General features: G+C 39.8%; 1 non-coding gene across 1 annotated transcript; it reads left to right on the top strand.

Moving 5' to 3' along the window:
• The first annotated feature begins 6,331 nt into the window (after window positions 1-6,331).
• On the top strand, window positions 6,332-6,403 carry trnae-cuc (transfer RNA glutamic acid (anticodon CUC)). The gene has a single exon. It is a non-coding gene; the product is annotated as a tRNA-Glu (tRNA).
• Window positions 6,404-9,177: the final 2,774 nt, after the last annotated feature.

Below are 9,177 nucleotides of genomic sequence, written 5' to 3'. Positions count from 1 at the left end.
GCAGAGCGCGTCGTCCGGATAGCTGGTGATGTTAGCGACCAACAGGAACAGATTGGTATGGTCCTTGAGAGCTTTGTCTCCCTGCTCCAGCAGGAGGAGGAGGAATTCGGGGCGAGTGAAGGGATCCATGGGAAAACACTACGGAAACAAAAAACTGAGTAAAAACAGAAACTAAACGGAGGGGAAACACGCAATTTAAACATTTTTTTGTGGTCGGTTATTCTGTCATGGGCGGGTGTGCTAGAGATCAGGTAGGACGACGAAGATGACGAATACAATAATATTTAATAACTTCACAACAGGTAATCCAGACAGGGTAATTACACGTAGCACAAGGAGTAGAGTAGACATCAACATCAACAATAACCGACAGACTAGAATACAAGAGACAGGAACTGATATAGGGCAGATAACGAGGGGCAGACAGGTGAGCACAATGAGGTGATTAACTAATAATGAGAACAGGAACAACCAAATAAGGACACAGAGGGAGAAACTACAATCAACAGTCCACAGTGACAGTTGATAGAGTTCTTGCTTTTTGTCAACTTTTATTTTGGCGGAAACGCGCAGGAAGACCTCAATGCTTCTTTTTGTTGACAACAGCAAATTTATAAACGAGTCTCATTACGAATACGTCGCACTGTCACATGCCTTATAAAATTCATAAAAATGTCACTGAGCAACTGACGAGTAAGACCGTTTCAGCGCAGATTTTCCTTGCGCTTTGGACTTTGAACCATGGTTAACAAGCAGATAGTGCATCAAGTTCGTGCAGCGCTGTCAGAATACATGCAATGCGTTCGTGTATTAGAAAACATAACCTTCTGCAGTTTATTTACTAATTGTTTAAGGCCATTTCGCGATTTCAGTCATCATACAGTAACCAGCAACAATCACCCCTTCCTCTTCTCATCGAAGACATGAGATGCAGCCCTTAACAGTCTCTCGCTGTCGGTGCTTGTAAGGATTTTTGCATCTTTCTCAGAAAGTTTTAAATGTTTCCACATTGCTGACATGTGTGCTGCATTATAAAGAGTGCGCGGCTCTCACTCTTCGCTGGTAGCTATTTGATCGCGTCATAACATTGTTCGGGACAATTTATTCGGTCATTTTGCTTATTCGGCCTAACACCGAAAAATATATTTTTGCTATTTTCGGCCGAATAATTTCTGTTGCCGAACATTCGGTGCATCCCTAGTTTCAAAGTCATCTCTAAAGACAGACTGTGTACAAATGGAGGAAATTCAAGACATCTGTTACCCTCCCCAGGAGTGGTCCTCCAACAAATAACACTTTAAAAGCAAGACGTGTAAAAGTCCACTAGGTTTCAAAGGACTGCAGGCTAACATCTAAGCAACTAAAGGCCTTTCTCACATTGGCTAATGTTAATGTTTATGAGTCCATCATCAGGAGAACACTGAACAACCAAGAAGAAAGCCACTGCTCTCCAAAAAGAACATTGCTGCCCATCTGCAGTTTGCTAAAGATCATGTGGACAAGCCAGAAGTATACTGGAGAAATGTTTTGTGGATGGAAGAGACCAAAATAGAACATTTTGGTTTAAATGAGCAGCGTTATGTTTGGAGAAAGAAAACATGGCAACCAAGCATAAGAACCTTATCCCATCTGTGAAACATGGTGGTGGTAGTATCGTGGTTTGGGCCTGTTTTGCTGCATCTGGTCCAGGATGGCTTGCCATCATTGATGGAACAATGAATTCTGAATTATACCAGCAAATTCTGAAGGAAAATGTCAGGACATCTGTCCGAGAACTGAATCTCAAGAGAAAGTGGGTCATGCAGCAAGACAACGACCCCAAGCACACAAGTCGTTCTACCAAAGAATGGTTAAAGAAGAACAAAGTTAATGTTTTGGAATGACGGAGTCAAATTCCGGACCTTAATCCAATTGAAATTTTGTGGAAGGACCTGAAACAAGCAGTTCACAGGAGGAAACCCACCAACATCACAGAGTTGAAGTGGTTCTGTACTGAGGAATGGGCTAAAATTCCTACAAGCCATTGTGCAGGACTGATGAGCAGTTACAAGAAACTTTACCTGCAGTTATTGCTGCAAAAGGAGGTCACTTGCATGAAAATCTGATGATTTTTTGGGTCATATTTATGCAGAAATATAGACAATTCTAAAGGGTTCACAAACTTTCAAGCAGCACTGTATTAGAAGGACTTCCAGTGGACATTTATGTAGATGACATTCTTTTAGTATCAGATGATGAGGAAGAACATGTTAAAGCAGTAAAAGAAGTATTAAAAAGACTTGCAGGGGCAGGCCTAAAGGTAAATATAAAAAAGACAGAACTAATGAATGTTGTGGAGTTTTTAGGTTTTTGGATTTCTGCAGGAAACAGAGTTACACAATCAATAAAAGAAAGGATAAACCAGTTAAACAAGCCAGAAACAGTAAGAGAGGTTCAACAGATAATAGGTATAGTGGGGTATATACAAAATATTATCCCAGGATACAGTCAAATGGCAAAACCAATATATGCTGCAATAAAAGGAGGAAGTTTGAATTGGAGAATTGAAGCTGATGAGGCACTACAGAGAATGGAAAGTGGTAACTTTAACTAAATGGATAACTGGAGCAATTATATTAGGTGTAAATGCAATGATGGGTACAAGAGAAATAACACCTTTGGTTGTAGCTTATATGATGTTTCTAGAAGCTCCAAAGATACCTGGAAATAAAGGATCTGGTGTCTGGTACAGAAGAAAAACTGATGGATAGAAAATAGAAAAGAACTGTTATTTAGAATATGGAAAATGTATAAATTGGGTTCAATTAAAAAAGGAAGATGTGTGATTTTAATTATAGGATATTTATACAAAATATTGTATTAAGCAATGACAGTACAATTGTAATGAAGCAATATAAAATTACAAAATGAGAAATTGAAAATATTAAATAATTAAAAGTGTTTGTTGAAATACTGAGATGTAATATGATGAGATAAAAAACTGTATACTGAAAAAAGGTGATAAACCAAATTTTTGTACATGCTTTACATTGAAGTAGACCATGTACAGAATTTTTTTTTTTGTAATTTAAAAGAGTATGGGATGTTTTATCTCATAGACAGAGGCATTGCTGGATATGGTGGAAGAGAAGCCCCAGAAAGGAAGGTGGCGGCCAACGTCTTGCTTGAGAACCAAATCCCAACCATGGGACACTGTAAAAAGTGTGAGAACGACGGGAGAGGCCGTACCTTTATCTGTGAGGATCCAAAAGGGGAGTACATTGGAGCATGCCAACAAGAAATAACCAATTTACCGCTTTTGCGGCAAAAATTTGGGCAGTACCTAACCATTCTGAAGCAGCGTATAAAAATTTGGCCCCAACATGATATTATAAGAGATATGGTGCTTAGAGAGGATGCGTTAAGACCAAAAAAGGAAAAAATTGGGATTAAAGAGTACATGAAAGTTATTGGGAAAATTAAGATAACTATAAGAGGCCAGATTTACATTGAATTAATGAAGTTCAACAAAAAGACCAAAACCTTTGAAGGGTATATGCACATGAAAATGAAAGAGTAATAAATATGTTAGATTGAACCAGGAAATAGCAAGAAGGGTTTGGATATGGATAATTGTATTGCTATTTACCTGTTTCAATGTTATGTTATTTGCTTGTTTTAAGGTTAATGCCATATATGCTTTGATACAAAGATGCTTGCACTTGCAATACATGCTTTGTTAGGATGAGTTAGCAACAGTTGTGAAAGACAGGCTTATGAGTTTGATGCTATGTAATCAACCACAAAGGTTAACAAGAGGGTACACAGGGGTGAAAAGAGCATGTTGCAACATCAAGCGGAGGTGAGCCAGACGAAGACTATGATGAAAAAGAGGAAGAGTGCGAGACGCAGACAGCAACGTAAGCGACAGAGGAAAGACCACCAAGGGGGGGCGCTTAACAGCATCTCCAATATTGCTGTTTAGAGTTTGATTATAGAACTTATAACTTAGCTGATTTTTTGTTTTATTTTTGCATTAACTGCTTTATATTGTAACCAATAAAGTAAGATATTTTATTGTTACTATTGTGAGATTTTACTTTTAACTACTAACTGAGCCTCAAACAAGAACAACCACAAGGGAGTCTTCTACGTCATCACTTAAGAACTTCAACCTGCGGGAGGGTGAGTGCTTTATGGTTTAGGCTAGATTTGACCATCCTTACCCTACCTGAATAATCATAGGGTTAAAGGTGTAAGATAAAAAGACACACCGAGTAACAATATATATATATATATATATTTTTTTTTTCTTGTGCCTTGAAGATTTTGAAGACTTCACTTCTCTGACAGCGCTGTACCAACATCAGATGTTCAACTACATTGGGCTAATGTTTTACATAAAATATGGTAAAATAACTTCCATGACTACTTTGTTGCTGATTTTTTTTTCTTGAATCCATGGAAAGCAGCAGCAGACACTGGAAATATTAGGTATAGTTTACTTGTTTCAACATTTGAACAGGATCTGTTTCAGCAATGACACAAAGGTGTGTTACTGTTCAAGTTACTCTCCTCAATCTCTTTCTTACCTGCCTCAGTCACATTCATATTGATGGCCCATTATGGGAGGCCTTTTGTCTCTCAGGTGTGAATCACTAAATATTCATGGCCATTATAACTCCCTCGCATACGGGCATTCTATCGCAAAACATGTTAAATCAATATGTTGTTTTCTGTGAAGGAGTAAATAGGATGATTTTCACATCATTTTGTGGCAAAAACTCTAGTCTACCACATCCAGTTCTCAAAAGTCTTGTGAACAAATGCTCTGTATGTGTTTTAGGGCCTTATTTCAGTGACTTTTAGTTTTTAGTTTTTCAGTAACCACGCATAAACGTTGTTTTCTCAAAAACACAAACATGTACATTCATGCTGCTCACATATTACTGTAGCCTATGTTTGTGCTAATTAAAGTGTAATAAGACTTTAGCCATTAATATGTTTTTAAGATACTGAAAAAAACACAAATGTCAGGGCAGGACTAAATGTAAATGTAAATGTCAAAACTTCTTCAGTGCCCCCAAACCGCTTCAGACCCCAGAGGGTTAAAGGCAGTTCATCACTGAATTCAGTGATGTCATCATCCAGCTCAGTTCAGTTTAAATAGTATCTGTGCAATGAAGTCAATGATATCGCTGGAAATTAAGTGTCCCCAACTAAGCAAGCCAGAGGCAACAGCGGCAAGGCTTTATTTATATAGCGCTTTTAACAATACAGATTGTGTCAAAGCAACTGTACAGCATTAATTAGGAAAATAGTGTGTTAATAATGCAAAGTGACAATAGTAAACACTCATTTTTCAGTTAAAGGCAGTTCATCATTGAATTCAGTGATGTCATCATCCAGCTCAGTTCAGGTTAAATTGTATCTGTGCAATCAAGTCAATGATATCGCTGGAAATTAAGTGTCCCCAACTAAGCAAGCCAGAGGCAACAGCGGCAAGGAACCTAAACGCCATCGGTGACAGAATGGAGAAAAAAACCATGGGAGAAACCAGGCTCAGTCAGGGGGCCAGTTCTCCTCCGGCCAGACGAACCAGCAGGTTGATCAATGCTGCAGCAAAGTCAGATTCTGCAGAGGACTCATCTGGTTCCCATGGTCTTGTCCCGATAGTGGTCTAGGAGACAAAGTCTTCACTGGGGATCTGTATCTGGGGCTCATCTAGTTGTCCTGATCTCCGCTGACATTCAGGGCCTGAATACGTACTGGATCCGGGTGACTGCAGTGACCATTTGATCTGGATACAGACTGGATCTGATGGCTACGGTGACCTTGGAATAAGAAAGAAACAGACTAATATTAGCGTAGATGCCATTCTTCTTACAATGTAAGATGTAAATTATATATTTATGCATGTGTATTTTATTCACATCTCATTTTTATTATCTGTGTGTTGTTGTTGTCTCCGTGTACTGGAAGCTTGTGACACTATAACAAATTCCTTGTATGTGCAAACATACTTGGCAATAAAGCTCTTTCTGATTCTGATTCTGATTCTGTAACAAGTACATCAGGTGTTATGGGAAGTGTTCCAGGTTCCGGTTGTCCTAATTAATGCAGCCTAAAAATCCTTTAACGGATTTGAATATTAGAAATGTGTTAGTGTGTTATGTGTAAGCCAGGTTAAAGAGATGGGTCTTTAATCTAGATTTAAACTCACAGAATGTGTCTGCCTCCTGAACAATGTTAGGTAGATTATTTCAGAGTTTGGGTGCTAAATAGCAATCCACCTGATCCAGCTGCAGGTGATGCTCTAATGTTGTCTCGGAGCATAGATTTTGAGTTTTATTCCCTGGTGGTCTAGTGGTTAGGATTCAGTGCTCTCACCGCCGCGGCCTGGGTTCGATTCCCGGTCAGGGAATGCTCTTTGGGGAAGTCGTGGCCTAATGGTTAGAGAGTCGGACTCGTAACCCAAAGGTTGCGGGTTCGAGTCTCGTACCGGCAGGGATTGTAGGTGGGGGGAGTGAATGTACAGCACTCTCTCCCACCTTCAATACCACGACTGAGGTGCCCTTGAGCAAGGCATCGAACCCCCAACTGCTCCCCGGGCGCCGCAGCATAAATGGCTGCCCACTGCTCCGGGTGTGTGTTCACGGTGTGTGTGTGTTCACTGCTGTGTGTGTGCACTTTGGATGGGTTAAACTCAGAGCACTAATTCCTAGTATGGGTAACCATACTTGGCCACATGTCACTTCACTTTTTAAAAGTTTGGAGGTGGCCACCCCAGTGTTTCAGGAGACTGCTGTTGGCTCAGCTGCTCTTCAGTGTAAAGATGTGGATCTGGCAGTGTCATACACAGTGGTGGAAGGAGTTCTAAAAAGGCTTCAGGAACTGAGGACAGAAAGTGAATTCAAGGTTGTCTTTGAAAAAGCAAAGGAGCGGGCTGAGGCTGTTGGAATTGAGTTTCCTGACAAAATACCTGGTGAGTCAATAGCCAGAAAAATACCTTCAAGGTATAAGTACAGTTACAAGTCAACAGGAGAAGACCATCACCCTGAGAATTTGGAAGAGTTCTACTGAACAAGGGTGTACTACACCTTTTTGGATACCATCACTCAAGAGATGCTCAGACGATTCAAAGGAAAGCATAATAGCTCAACTGGCATTATCCTCAAAGGCTTACACAGTCTGACAGTAGCATCCAAGTGGTCAAAAGGAGTAGAACATAGTTATGTTGAACTTCTCAGAACAGTTAGTAAGTTCTACGGGTTTGAGGAAAAGCTCTACACATACCTTAAAGTGTTTCATATGCATCCTACTCTTTCACTAAAAGTAATGTCCAGGAAATGCTAAAGTGCCTGAAAGACAATGAGATTGAGTCTGTTTTCCCCTCTCTTTCTGAACTCCTAAAAATGTAGGCAACATTACCTGTCTCCACTTCTACAGTTGAGAGGTCATTTTCAAAGTTAAAACTTGTGAAATCCAGTCTTCGAAGTCTATGTAATGAAGAGATGCTCTCTGACATACTGCTACTCTCCATCGAGTGAGACATTCCAATGAATTGTGTGTCACGGTGCGGTAAGGGAACACAAGGCAAAACAGAAACAGAAACAGAAACAGATCAAACAAGATCTGAGAAACAACTCAACCAAGAACAGGACCGGGATACAAATATGGCAACCGAAAGTGCTTGCATCCATAACCTACAAACAAGAAATTACAATTAATAAGCCAGGCGTGGTGAGTGAGAGGAGAATATATAGTCTGTGACAATGGGGAACAGCTGAGGGTGTAATGAGTGACAGGTGAGTGGAGTCTGGGGAATGGAGTCCAGGAGGAAGGGAGATGGCGACCTCTGGTGGTGAGAGGGAAAAACATGGGAACCGGACCCCTGACATCGTGAGGAAGTCATTCAAATATTTAAAATGACAGCAGAAAGATGAATACTGACCCTCTGGGGTCTGAGGGTGTTTTGGGGCCCTGGAGAAGTTTTGACATGGCCTGACATTTGTGTTTTTTTCAGTATCTTAAAAAATGTTAATGGCTAAAAACTGTGTGTTACAGCTGATAACACTGTGTTCAGCACAAACTGGACTACAATAATATGTGAACGGCATGGATGTACATGTTTGTGTTTTTGAGAAAACAATGTTTAAGCGTGGTTGGTGAAAAACTACATTTTTAAGTCACTGAAATAAGGCCATAAAACACACAGAATAATTGTTCACAAGATTTTTGAGAACTGGATGTGGTAGACTAGAGTTTTTGCTACAAAATGATGTGAAAATTATCCTGTTCACTCGTTCACAGAAAACAATATATCGATTTAACATTTGTAAAACATGTTTTGTGATAGAATGCCTGTATGCAAGGGAGTGACAATGACCATGACTATTTAGTGATTCCCACCTAGACAAAGGGCCTCCCATAATGGGCCATCAACTGAGGCAGGTAAGAAAGAGTGTGAGGAGAGTAAAATAATGTGGGGTTTTGATCATTATTTGTATTTTATTTACAACACAGTATAATAAATATACACACAGTGAAGGTCAAGGACACATGATTGAACATACTAATCTGAACACTGAGACTTGAACAGTAACACACCTTTGTGCCAAACATTCATTCATAGTGTTAACACTCGTACTACTTTTATATTTTGTGGTTTTATATGTTATAAAACATTAAACAAACATCCTGGCTTTGTGAGACACTTAGACAATGAAATGACACATTCAAAATGTTTCACTTGATTTCATACATGTAGTCAGGAATTATAGTTTGGGAAAAGTCTAACTAGTAAAATGTGTACAAGTTAGTCACAATAACACAATAACAACAGATGCAAGTAATCTTAGGCTACTCATCAGAATGATATCCTTCACTGGATCTAGCTGTGCGACACATCGTGTTGTGTTCTTCTTTTTCTGAGGTACATTTTGGGTTACTCCTCTAAGTGCGTCTTTTTCCAGAAACAAAAAGTAGCCTGGATGAACACTTCACGTTTGTTTACGGATGATGTGGGCGTTTACATGTTGCGCGTCTCACGTGGATGTTTAGAATTTGAAAAGCACGATCGGCTCGTGGGCGTGACCGCATTACAGATAATGGGCGAATTACAAACGGAAGTGAGCATCCCTGTGCCCTACTCCCTTCGAAGGGCAGAGCCCTTGAAGTGTGTTCTTTGAAGTGTGT

The sequence above is a fragment of the Sinocyclocheilus anshuiensis genome, unplaced genomic scaffold, assembly GCF_001515605.1.
Source record: "Sinocyclocheilus anshuiensis isolate Anshui unplaced genomic scaffold, SAMN03320099.WGS_v1.1 scaffold2182, whole genome shotgun sequence".
Lineage (NCBI taxonomy): Eukaryota > Metazoa > Chordata > Actinopteri > Cypriniformes > Cyprinidae > Sinocyclocheilus > Sinocyclocheilus anshuiensis.
The sequence above is the reverse complement of the archived record's forward strand: the minus strand, read 5'-3'. Positions and strand labels throughout refer to the sequence as shown.